The sequence below is a fragment of the Notamacropus eugenii genome, chromosome 7 (genome assembly GCF_028372415.1).
Source record: "Notamacropus eugenii isolate mMacEug1 chromosome 7, mMacEug1.pri_v2, whole genome shotgun sequence".
Taxonomy (NCBI): Eukaryota; Metazoa; Chordata; class Mammalia; order Diprotodontia; family Macropodidae; genus Notamacropus; species Notamacropus eugenii.
Window position 1 is genome coordinate 135,528,483 of NC_092878.1, and position 14,236 is coordinate 135,542,718.

Here is a 14,236-nt window from a genome sequence, read left to right on the forward strand (position 1 = left end):
TCTCACTTTCCTTTCTCCCTTCATTAAAAAAGCCTTTTCTTGCCTTTTTTATGAGAGATAATTTGCCCCATTCCATTTCTCCCTTTCTTCTCTCAAAATATTTTTCTCTCAACCCTTAATTTTATTTTTTTAGATATCATCCCTACCTATTCAACTCACCCTGTGCTCAGTCTATGTGTGTGTGTGAGTATGTGTGTGTGTGTGTGTGTGTGTGTGTGTGTGTGTATAATCCCTCCAACTACCCAAATACTGAAAAAAGCTTCAAGAGTTATAAATATTATCTTTCCATGTAGGAATGTAAAAAGTTCAACTTTAGCAAGTCCCTTATGATTTCTCTTCAATGTTTACCTTTTCATGCTTCTCTGGATTCTTGTATTTGAAAATCAAATTTTCTATTCATCTCTAGTCTTTTCATCAAGAATGCTTGAAAGTCCTCTATTTCTTTGAATGACCATTTTTCCCCTGAAGTATTCTCATTTTTGCTGGGTAGGTGATTCTTGGTTTTAATCCTAGTTCCTTTGACTTCTGGAATATTATATTTCAAGCCCTTCAATTTCTTAATACAGAAGCTGTTAGATCTTGTGTTATCCTGATTGTATTTCCATAACACTCAAATTATTTCTTCCTAGCTGTTTATGATATTTTCTCCTTAAACTGGGAACTCTGAAATTTGGCTACAATCTTCCTAGGAGTTTTTCTTTTCAGATCTCTTTCAGGAAGTGATCAAGGGATTTTTTCAATATTTATTTTACCCTCTGGTTCTAGAATGTCAGGGCAGTTTTCCTTGATAATTTCATAAAAGATGATGTCTAGGCTATTTTTTTGATCATGGCTTTCATGTAGTCCAATAATTTTTAAACTGCCTCTCTTGGATCTATTTTCTAGGTCAATTGGTTTTCCAATGAGATATTTCACATTGTCTTCTATTTTTTCTTCCTTTTAGTTTTGTTTACTAATTTGTTGGCTTCTCATAAAGTCATTAGCTTCCACCTGCTCCATTATAACTTTTAAAGAACTATTTTCTTCAATGATCTTTTGAAGCTCCTCTTTCATTTGACTAATTCTGCTTTTTAAAGCATTCTTCTCTTCATTGGCTTTTTGAACCTCTTTTAGCAATTGACTTAGTCAATTTTTAAAGGTGTTATTTTCTTCAACAATTTTTGGGTCTCCTTTAGCAAACTATTGACTCACTTTTCACGATTTTCTTGCATCACTCTCATTTCTCTTCCCAAATTTTCCTTCACCTCTCTTACTTGATTTTCAAAATTCTTTTTGAGCTCTTCCATGGTCTGAGACTATTGCATATTTATTTTGGAGGTTTTGGATGCACAAGCTTTGACTTTGGGTCTTCCTTTGATGGCATGCATTGTCCTTCCTCATTCAAAAGGATGAAAGAAAATACGTGTTCACCAAGAAAGTAGCCTTCTATAATCTTAATTTTTTTTTCCTTTTTTGGGCATTTTCCCAGTCAGTTACTTGACTTGTGAGTCCTTTGTCAAGAGGAGGGTATACTCTGGGGACCTGTAAGTTCTCAGTTCCTCCAAAGTGGCACAATCAAGGGAGAGGAGTTTACTCCTCTCCTGGCCTGTGCTTTTGTCTGTGAGCAACCACAAGCACTCTGTTCTGCCCAGGATCTGCAATAGCATTCCCTCTCCAGAGTGTCCACCAGTTCCACCTCCAGTGCTCCTCCTCACCCTAGGGCTGCCACTCAGGGCTGAAATTCAGGTCAGCTGCTCAATTCACCCAGGAACTTTAGGCTGAGGGTTCCAAAAATGGAGGTTGCTGCTGCAGTTGCTGTTGCCTGTGGGGTCAGACTGCATTCCCATCTCACTCAGGTAAAAGAGCTTTCTCAATGACCTTTGAAGCTGTCTTTGGCATTTGTGAGTTGATAAATCTGGGAACTGCAGCTACTGTCAAGAATTCTACATGCCCTGAGGCCTGCTCTGGCCCTGTTCTTGCCTCATAGACAGGCCAAGGCTGGGCTGCGCTCCACACCCCATGTGATAGACCTTTCCTGTCAGCCTTCCAGGCTGTCGTGGGCTGGAAATCTCTTTCACTCTGTCATTTTGTGGCTTCTGCTGCTCTAGAATTTGTTTAGAGTCATTTTTTACAGGTATTTTATGGGCTATCTGGGGGGAGCTTCTACAGGTCTGTCTTTCTACTCCGTCATCTTGGCTCTGCCCCCTGAAATTTATGTTCTAAGTGGAAAAGATTATACACATAGTGGAGTGGTAACCAAGGAAATTGTTTTAGTTTGGAAAGTCTCATGGATGATAAGTGGAGTAATAAGGCAGTTGACTGACATGCCATTCTAGTATGGATTTGTCTGTAGTGCCAGAACTGGAAAGCATGACATATAAAAAGTTTGAGAAACATAATTTTGAGATAATTAATCATTTCATTAATTGTGCTAGCAATAATTAATAAAGAGGGTGAGTGACACTCTCAAATGCCAAAGACCCTTCTTGGAGCCCACTCAATGCTTCATGCCCTTCGAAGAGTGAGTGCTCCTAAGGATGTCAATCAACTCTAATTGGTTAACAAGAAACAAAAAGAGAATATTAAATGAAGGGCTGGGGGACAAGACTTTGATCTTGTAATTTCCTTCTAAATCACCCCTATTCTTAGGCACTTTAATCAAAGAATTTATCCCCACCCAAACCTGAGTAGAACACAATGAGCTTCCCTACTTGTGAAGGGAATGGACAAGATTGAGGAGAAAGGTATTCCACTCTCATTATCAGCAGTGTTATTCAGATACTGGCTTGGCCTAATAATGTTTCAGAAAGGAAAAAATTTTGTGTCTCCCCAATATTAACAATTAGTTATTTAAGAATCATTTCTCTCAAAAGAGAGGAGGTGTACTCTTGGAGAAGAAGACTGTGAGAGGATGTCTGGGGTGGGATGTGAAGTATCTCTGAGCCTAGTCAGATATAATGGACCATAAGATATACTCATCAATCCAAAAGGGGGTGGAGGATGTCCCAAGACCAGAGTGCCTGAGATAACTGGGGCAAGTAACCCAGCGTATGCTTTCCAGTCTAGAGGATTCGGCTGCTGTCAAGAGTAGATAGCAATAAATGCATAAAGAGTAGTGATTATACATAGCAATTTTTATAATATTGAATTGCAGAACCAGGAGAACATCATACACAATGACAGGAATATCATACAACGAACCCCAATGACCCAAGACAATCCCAAAGAGCTCATAATGAAGCATGTGATCCGCCTCCAGAGAAAGAACTAACATTGCCTGAATATAGATGGAAGCATGCATTTCTTTCTTTCATTCTTTTTTGTTTGCATCTTCTTGTACAAAAATAACTAACACAGAAATATTTTACATGATTGCACATGTGTAACCTGTATCAGATTGCTTATCGTCTAAAGAAGGGGGGAGGTGAGGAAGGAGGAGAGGGAAAGACCGAATTTGAAACTCAAAACTTAAAAAAATAACACTCAAACGTGAAAAATTGATTATCATGTAATGGGAGGAAAAATAAATAGTATTTTTAAAAAATAAGCAACTTTGAAAGACTTAGGGATTCTAATCAACAGAATGATAAACCACAATTCCAGAGGACTCAGGATGAAACATGTTACCTACCTCCTGATAGAAAGATGATAGACTTAAAGTACAGACTGAGACTCACATGTATGTTTATATACCCACACATACAAACGTGTACTGGATGTAGCCAATGTGGGAATTTATTTTGTTTGATGTTTCTAAAAGCAGTTTTGTTTTTCTTACTGGAGTTAGAAGTGGGTAGGAGGGAGGGAATGCAGATCAAAAAATAAATTCAATTAGAAATTTTTAAAAATATATTAAATTCTCCTGAAATGTCTACATTTTCCCCAAGAATGATATACTTTATATTTTATTAGGTTTGATAAAACAGAATTTATTCTAAATATCTGTAGATTTGTTCTGAATCCATAACTTGAAGTTAAAGATCTTTCATTTGAAACTGCATAATTAATAGAGAAAATGTGAAAGCCATACACATTCCTCCTCTATAATTTTCTCTATAATTTTCAAAGGATGCATTCAACAGATTTGTTCTTGTGTGCATTTCCTTAATATCTTCTCAGCTGCTCCACCAATAGTTTTCACAAAAATAGATTTTGTAAAAGAGTTGAGGTCAACAAGTGCATTTAAGATTTTCTTTTTAAAAAAAAAAAAGCTAATTAAGCCTTAGCAAAATAACTTGTATTGTTGAAATATCAGAACTTTAGAAACTTCCAAATTAAAAAGTATCCAGTAAACATATACTTTTTGTTATCCATAATCTATAGCCTTCTTGTGTCAGGAGAGGAGAGGTGGGAAGGAAGGAAGCAATTGCTTTAAATAAATAAATTTTCAAAGAATTTGTTTCCACCTCACATATAAGTGGCAAATTATCCAATTTAATAAGTAACTACTAGTTAACAATAGAGAGTTAAACAAGAGCACTGAAAAGAATTCAATGTGTTATTCATCTCTCAGTAAAACTAAAATGTAGCCAAGAGCCCCCACAATGGTAGGGTTATCTCAATGCATGTTGGGCAGGATCAGATAAGGGCGATTGTTTGTACCCTGGAGAAATCACTTTTACTCAAAAGTAGTGACTCATTAATAACACAATACATACTGTGTCCCTTCATAACATGTAAAGACCTTGATAGGAGGAACTATTTTTCATTTTGTCTTTTCATGATCAGTGCTCTATACTTAGGAGTCACTTAATAAATGAATATACAAGAGCTAACATAGCATTTTGAGTTTGCAGAACTAGACAAAATAATAACAAATCATCTATATGAACAAAACCAGAATTCCAAGAGAAAATGGAAAAATTAGGAAAGAAAAGAAATACAGTATTTGTATATTAAAACTACTAGAAAACAATAATCAATTAGTCAGTTGAAAAGCTTTTGAGTGTATACAATGTTCCAGATATAGTAAGCTAGAGAAGCAAGATCCTGAATTAGATGATTAAAGTAGTTCAGTGGATGATAAACCCCCAAACACAAACTAATGGACATAAATTTGAATTTGACCAGCAGTTTAAATGAAATAATGCTTAACTCCAAAAAGACAGATGACCTAAATATGTATTTTATTTTAAACACAGGAGAATAAAATAAAGCCCATTAATTTGGGTTAGTGGGAGAATTTTTAAATATGGAGATACAGAGGATGACAAAAGATAAAATAGATAATTTGATTTTTAAAAGAAAAATAAGAAGCTTTTGCATAAAGAAAATCACCATAGCAAGAATAAGAAAAAATTACTGATGAAAACTTTTGCATCTCTGATAGAAGTTTGATATTCAATACATAGAATGAATTAGCACAAAACCTAGGAGCAAGGGCTATTAGTCAGGAGATAATGTTCAAAGAAAATCAATATTTTAAAAAGAAATGTAAACTATTAACAACATGAAAAAAATATTTCCAAACACTAATAATTAAAGAAATGCAAATTAGCAAAACAAATCCTGTTTCATCCCGTACCCTTCAAATGGGCAAAAGACAATAAAAGTGGAAACAGTCAATACTTTAGGGGCATGAAGTATATGAGATAAATTAACAAGACTAATATTTTACCAATAATATTTTCTAAAATGTATGACCTCATGTACAATAAGTAATATGTGTATATATTTACCCAGGATCTCATAAAAAAACAACCCCTACTGGACCCTTTACAAATGCATATACTACCCAGGATCAACCCATTCTATGTGTGTGTTCACCCTTCATTGCCAAAGAAGAACATGCCATCAGAGAAATAATGACATGACTTGCACTTGACTTGGTTTTGAGTGAGGGAGGGCTGTGCAGGTCACCAGCCTCACTTCTGCTCCAGAGTCATCTGAATCCAGTGACCAGATATTCATCAGGATGACTAGCGATGACCCAGGATGAGGCAAATGGGGTTAAGTGACTTGCCCAAGTCACACAGCTAGTGAGTGTCAAGTGTCTGAGGTGAGATTTGAACTCAGGTCCTCCTGACTCCTGCACTGGTGCTCTATCCACTGAACCACCTACCTGCCCCATATCACCATTCACCAATTAGTAAAAAGTAAATTTTCTCTTTACTTGAAATGTTTTCAAATATGAATTATTGTTATTCAAGTTTACTATAATGACTCTTAAAGATACAGCACTGAATTCAAATCTAGAAATCAGCATTGTCCAATGATTCTTTTAAAAAATGTATTCTGCTGGTATTGCCTTTGAAACTGAGCTAATCCCTGCCATGATGAGTCAGAATAAGTCTCAAAGTTGAAAGAAAACCAGTTGAGGAAAAATACATCACTTCTTACTAAAGTCTTTCCAACTTTTGGAAACTCAAATTCTTAGAAATGTTTTATTTGCATCAAGTAGAAACCTGAATGCTCTATCATCTCTTTTTATGCTTTCTAATTCTACCTTATGAGGTCAAGCAGAAATCCAACCCTTCTTCCATTCATTTACTCTAAAACAGTTGTCAGTTCATCCAATTGTCTTCTCTTTATAAAGATAAACATCCTCTTATCTGATCCTTGTATTCAGTAGTAGCTATAGCTGTAATGACAGTATTGATTAGGAGGAAGAGAAAGATAAACATGATGATAATGATGTCCTTTGTTTTGGAGGGGGTAAAATAAATCAATAGATCAAAATTAATTTTTAATTGCTTTAATTGCATAATAAAGTATATGAAGTAAAAGGAGCCTCTGAAGTGCTCAGTTACTCTCCTAATCCTCTGTCCCTTCATGGTCAATATAAATAATGGCACACATGATGTTTAGGCTTTCGTAAATGTAGAAGAGAGGAAATATGGAACCTGTATCAGCGAAAGTACACGTAAAAACTACTAGGAGAGAGCATAATCAAGTTAATTGAACTTTTTATAGAGCAGAGAACATAGTGAAATAAAATGGTTTTCAATGCCCCATTTCTAGAGTACATAAATGGCCCTTCTCCAGCTCCTTACTAGATGCATGAGTGTTTCCATGCATGTTCATTATCTATGCTACATTGTTTTTTAGCACTTTCCTTAGGATTATTTATCTAGTAACATGTTGTACTCCTGTAAAGTAAAAAGGCAGGGGCAATTGTTGTAATTTTCTAGTTCATTATGTCTTTGACCTTTTATATTTTGTCTTATAACTGATCAGGGGGAAAAAAGGCAGCAAAGCAGAGCCTGCAAAGAAACAAAAGTAGATATTCTAAAGATAACATTGTGTATTTCAGAACTCTCCCCTCCCACCACCCCAAAGAGTTCAAGACTGTGCACTCATGATAAAGGGATGTGTCCCAAAGGATGATTGAGTGAAGCTGCTCAAGTTTCACATTAAACTGTCTTCTTCTGTCTATCTCTTTTCCTTAATTTTTTTTTTTCTGAAGAAAAGATGCTCACCAAAGGAACAGACCACGTATATTAAATACTGCTCCCTTTGTCCCTTTATTTCCTGCTTGACTCATGAACATGAAGGTGCCAATACTGTAGGAAAATTACAAGTTTACTCTCTGGAAAAAGCATGATCAAGTTCACGAGGTGATACATCTCTCCTTGCCCTTATGGATTTATTTGGTGGCATTTTCCTCAGCTTGGTTAGGCTTTAACCAACGAATCATGAGTTGTTATTGTTGTTTTCTTAAAACCTCATCTGTATTAACAATGACTGATGAAAGTGTCCATCTTTAAGTTTATACATACTTGAATGGGCCCCAGCCAACCAAATTAGCAAATAATTATTAAATATTTTTTAAGATTATCCAAACTATAAATTGGTACAGAAGCAAGGCAATCAATTTTTATATCCATAAATCAATCATTTTCCTCTCTGATACATAAAATAATTAGAGATTATTGAGATACAAACAAAAGCATCCAGGCAAAAACATGAAAAGTCTTACATCAATTCAGAATTTTTTTTCAAAGTGTATAGTGTTCTATGTAGTTACTGACTGAAACAGAAAAGTTCTGGAGCTCTGGTAATATCTGTAAAGTGTTTAGAAAAAATAGTGAAGATTACTTAGTCTCTTTCATTTTACCATTCACCACTGTCCGTGGGCTAAGAGAGATGGTAAGAGAGCAGGATAATCACAAGATAAATAAGTGATAAACTACATTTTCTAGGCATTCATGATTAAACATCAGTTGTAATAAATATGCATTTTCAATTGTTAATACATCTTTTCCAGGGAAATGTCTTTTTAAAATCAAGGTGCGATTAAAAAGGATATCCTTCCTTTTGCAAAATTCAAAGGACAGAGTAATGATAGATGATAGATTCAAGGAATATTAGTTCTTAGAACATTTGTGACAAAATTCCATTTAAATGAAAATAAGCATCTCCTTCGCAATAAGCCATATCCCAATTTACTCAAAAGCAATTGCTCTAACCCTTTGAAAGTCTGCTATCCATTTGAAATTGTGCACAAAGGGCCACGGAAATGTGCATACTCTTTGACCTAGCAATATCGCTTCTAGGGCTGTATTCCAAAGTGATCATAAAAATGAGAAAGGGGCCACATGTACAAAAATATGCAGAACAGCTCTTTTTATGGTGGCCCAGAACTGGAAATTGAGGGGATGCCTATCAGTTGGGGAATGGATGAACAGGTTGTCGTATATGAATGTAATGGAATACTATTGTGCTCTAAGAAATGACAAACAGGAGGACTTCAGAAAAACCAGGAAAGGCTTATATGAACTGATGCTGAGTGAACAAAGCCAGAAGAACATTATACACAGTAACACCCACAGTGTGTGAGGACTGTTTCTGACAGAAACGGAAGGACTTAAAACAAAATGCCATCCATCTCAAGAGAAAGAACTAAGGAATCAGAATGCAGAGTATAGCAGACTATTTTCCCCTTTGTTATGTTTTGTTTAGTGTTTTTTTTTTTCTCATGGTTTCTCCCATCAGTTTTAATTCTTCTATGTAACATGACTAATGTGAAAATGTGTTTAACAGGAATGTATACATATAATCCATGTAAGATTGCATGCTGACTTGGAGAGGAAGGGGGAGAAAATTTGGAACTTATGGAAGTGATCATTGAAAACTGAAAACAAATTAATAAATTTTGAAAAAAAGAAAAAGATCTGCTGTCTAATTTGTCTTCCTGAAGACTCCATCTTGGATGACAATGGCTTAGGACTAGACTTTCTCACTAATGTAATTTAACATGATTATTTACTTTAAGTAAGTATTGTCTTGAAACTCCCAATTGACTTTCCTCTAAATTACTTATCCAAAGAGAATGTTTTCTCAAAATGGCAGAAGTGAAAACCGGAAATTTTAAAAAAAACAAAAAACTATGTAAAACTAAATCTGGATGAAAAGTGAAAAATAAAATCAATAAATTGAAGCAAAGACCCACATGATTCCCCCAAACAGGTTGTTCAATGAACCAATCATCTGGCCAAATTCAACCTTTAAAAATTTTAATTTAATCAAACTGATGGCATATTAAGACAAAATCTTACATGCCTATATATCAGTTTCTGTATATATTTATTTATAGTGTGTATACATAAATATTCATCATCATTCTTGTTACTGCAATTACTTTTTAAGAGGACAGGGGATGTCCTAGAGCAAAATTTAAAAGTATGAATTTTTTTAAATGTCATTTTTCTTAGCAAATTCTTATCTTTGGGCACAAATGGAGGTGGTAAAACATGAAAGAAAGAAAACATTCAAGGTCTAGACTAAGTGCAGTCCAGTTGGCAAAGATCATTAACTTCAGTCATTGGTTCTTACATGTTTACGAGGGAAATTATTCAAAATAAAAGATATTGACTTTTTGGCACCCTCGAAATATTTCACATATAAATGTTGATTCGTTATAATTCAGATTTTCATTTTAATCTGAGCATATTTATTCATTCTTGCTCCAGAAAAGGCCCAAAGGAAATGTCTCAGGTGTCTATGTGAAAGAAAGCATTGCTTCTCCCTTGTTTGACTGCTTTTGACAAATGAATGACCTGTTGTTAGTCCCTAGCCAAGCAAATAAGTCCTATAAAGAGAACAAATGAATGCTCCATAAATGGGTCATTTTCTATGACAAACTGTCTGAACCTTCTGCTCAAGAAATCTGTATTACGTGGTCCTCCAACTTGTCAACTTGCATCACTTTCCAAAAGCAGACTGAGAGCATCAGAGGAGAAGCTTATATAGCATGTCTCTAATTGTTCTTGGGACCTTCTGGAGTCAATCTGGCACTCATTGGTTTTGGCAACCTATAGATAATGAGATCAATTTTTCAATTAAACAAATTTTATTGAGCAAAGACAGGAGATGTGAGATCTTCCCATTGAGCTTTGTACCTTTATAGCCTCCAGTGTGATTTAGTGAAAACAAAATTAGCTGCAGTCAGAAAGGCCCTGAGTTTTGTAGAAAGATTAACACAGACCAATTTCTTCAAAATGTCTTTGGTTTTTTGTCCAGAGAACATATAATTTTTCTTTTACTTTATATTCTGTATGGTTTTAGGTAAGATTTAAGTGCTTGCCAGCAACAATACCAGATGTGTGATTGTATTATCATATCTAGCTCATGTGTTTTACATATATATACATATATATGTATGTGTGTATGTATATATGTATATGCATGTGTGTATATGTGTATATGTATATATGTATGTGTATATGTATATGCATATACATGTGTGCATATTTATATATGGAAACACACAGGTAAACATATGAACATATATAGACACACTCATGCCCATTTGAGCATGTGTGTGTGTGTATATATATACATATACGTGTGTGTATATATATATATATATATATATATATATATATATATATATATATATATATATATATATATACCTATCTGTTGCTCAGAAGGAATACGGATGGGCTACAGACTTCAGTGTGAGTCTTTCACATGCTAAACGTCCATTTGCATTCATTATCTCCCTGATATCTTATAAAAAACAACCTTCATTAAATATTATTTATAGTCCAAATACTGGGGCTACTTATAAACTGTTGCCTCTTTAAATCATTTGAAAGGGATATAAAAGACAGATGGGAACTGAATGAGACCCATTGTTTTATACTGCTCAATTTTTTTTCAAAAAGAGCAACAGAAAGCTTACTGCATCGCAGCTGTTAAGAAGGGTGGGGCAAAAAGCTTCATGCCAGAAGGGTAAATGAATAAGCTGCACAATATGTGAAGAGCCCAGCTATGTGGGTTTCATCAGATGGAAAACTGTTGGCTTGAATTTGTGGTTTAATGAGAAAATCCATAAAAACAAAATTCAGAAGTCCTATTAGAGTGCCACTGAACTCCAGGTGAATATAAGCATCAGAGTTGGAAACATATTTAGTATCCTTTGCACCCTACCCTGGCTGTGCCTTAACCTTTGCCATGTGGCATATGAATGAGGTTGGTTTTGTTCATCTGTACAGTATAATTAATAGGCATTGTCAGCTACTCTCATCTCGAACCATGGGGGCTTTGGCAGCTTTTTCATTTCCTTAATCCCAGGCCTGAGAAGTTGGCCAGCTGGTGTATCTTCCTACAAACTGAGACCTGGATGTCAGCCTTTCCAGAACAGGAAAGCCAACTTCATTACTCATACAAAAAAGTTCAATTAGCTAACAGTTGTCCTGTTCTGTCCTAGATACTCATATTGTCCCTGTGTTTCCCTTCAAAATGCAATGAGAGAGAAAGTAAAAGAAGACAGGATTGGAAAAGTGGCCCTATAGATAAATATCATAGCAATGAACTCAATTTTCTTTGCACTGCAGATTGCCCAAATGACTCATTTTACATGTAAAAAAAGTGAGATCCAGAAAGCATGCAAGACTGGCTGAAAGTCATCTCAAGAGGAAGTGGAAATGGCTAAGATACAGACTCAGGTCTTTTTTTTCCAGTCTACTACGTTGACTCTTATGACTTTCCACATAAACTCAAACAGAACAAGACAACATTTGTAACAGACTAATATCAAGCTAACTTTTGTGGAGGAAGGTGCTAGTATAGAACCAGTATCTTCAAGACTAAGGCAAAAATGTCATGAACTCATTACAGGTTATGCAATGGAAATTACCTTTGAAAAGGATATGTGATTAAGGTATGAATGGCTGTTGCCATATATTTAAATTCAAACCAAAGTTGTGTGCCCTGAAGATTTAACAGAGCAGCACATTCCTCAGGTATAACTGTCACTATGAGGGAGATAACTCAATCATAAGGTCCATGAGGGCAAAGACAGTATTTTATCTAAACTTATTTATCTCTCCTAGCACAAGGCAGAGAGCTCTATGCATGGTAGATATGATTGCTTTATATTTAATAATGGCTTAGAGACATAATAGAGCATCACTTTGCTTGTGCCACACTGCTCTGGAGTCCTCAAGCAGTATTGAACAGTAATCACTGAAGCTTAGCTCAGCCTCATCAAGGTCTGGCCAGAGACTTGACTCAGACACTCCTTGACCACAGGACAAGGAGGAGTGGAAAAACAGCCTCCAACAGAATAAGGAAGGGCACTCACAGAGGTAGGTTCTTTAACAGCTCTGGATTTGTAGTTTGCCTGCCCAAAAAAGGTAACTTGAAACCATTTGTGATGCCTTGGGGGTCCTCTTACTGATTCTGGATTTCAGTCTGCCAGTTTTGTCCTGTCCTCCTGTTCCAAACTTCAGATCAGCTTCTACTTCTCCATTAATTGATTCTTGATCAACAAAAAAGAGGGATGTAGTCACTGCAGTTCTCCCCACATTTCATCAACTGCTTCTGCTTTTCTCATGGAATTTTTCTTCTTTGTTAAAGAAAAAAACATTTGCTCATCCTTCTGAATATTTCGAAACATCACTGAAACATGTTGAGGCTCCTCACAAATACATTCATACAATTCCTTCCTCACACCCTTCAACTTTGAAGATAAAATCATATCCTACTATTACAGTATCCTCCAAAATACTGAAGTAAGAAAAATCAGCATGGTCTATTCGACAGAAAGAAGAATGCTGTCCAAATGAATATGCCATAGATTTTCATACTACATTTTGATAACATATTTCATAAACCACATCTACAGGAGCCTGTATCTTTGGCTATGTAGGGTATTCAAAGACAACCCTTTCCCACATTAAACAAAGAGCAGAATTTGGAAGTTAGCTATTATAGTTAGAAATAAAAATAAAAGAAGCTATAGAATATCTAGAATAGAGACTACGGGTAGCTTTTCAGCTGAGCTCTCAGGTCAGGTGACCTAACGAGGTTCAGTTCTGGGAGAATCTGATCTCTGATTAAGGGGATTAAATTACCTGTTTTCACATTCACTGGCTCATCATCCCCTACTTCACTGAGGACAGTTTCACTTTGGCTCTATTCCAGAGTATCCTCAAAAAGAGGTAATCAATGTCCAATTATGAATTGGGTAAAAGACGCATGATTTATTCTCACTTGAAGAAAGCCACAACAAGCACATAAGAAATACAGCACACATAATAAAATCAACAGAGCAGAACTCGGTAGCTCATTTATTTCTACTAGCAAAGTCAGTTTGGAGGGCAATATTCAATCCCACTGGGACATAGAAGAGGTCACCAATGAGTCACTTCACATTTTACTTCTGCATTACACAGTGTCTTGTTCAAACAGTCCAGGTTGGTCTTTTTAGTGACTCTTCTCCAAAGTTAACGCTTTGCTTGAAGCAAATATGACCTACTACTGCTGTAACTGTAACTGCTCCCTAACAGATTCTGTCCTTGTCACTTTCCAATTTTGACCACCACTTAAACCAAGACACAGATGGGCAAAGGCAGCCAGAGGCCTGGCACAGGCTCACCTGGGATTGTCCCCTAGTACTAGATAACGAATGGATTAAATGATCACCATAATCTGATGACATGCAGAGATCTTTTTGCCACCCTTTCCTTCATGGCATCCCATCTTGACACCTTGAGAGATGTAGCCAGGAAGAGTTCAGTCAGAGACTGCCTTCTCTTTTTTAAAACAAAGATCTATTGAGTAGGGCTTTAATGGAAGACTGGGAATTCAACAGATAAAGAGGACAAGAAAAGAAATTTCAAACAGAGAAGCAAAGAGTACAACTTTAGCAAATGCATACTGGATGTGCGTCATATTGAGGGGACAGAGTGTTCCCAGTTCAGTTGAAAGAACAAATGATTCATTTTAGAAGTAGGTTATACATGTTGTGAAATGGTATGTGGGCCCCCATCTTAGAGTATAGATTTGGAAATGGAGATATGATTGT

General features: G+C 35.8%; 1 protein-coding gene across 2 annotated transcripts in view; it reads right to left on the reverse strand.

Moving 5' to 3' along the window:
* STPG2 (sperm tail PG-rich repeat containing 2) overlaps positions 1-14,236 on the reverse strand; it is a 579,741-nt gene that overhangs the window by 212,252 nt on the left and 353,253 nt on the right. The window lies entirely within an intron of this gene.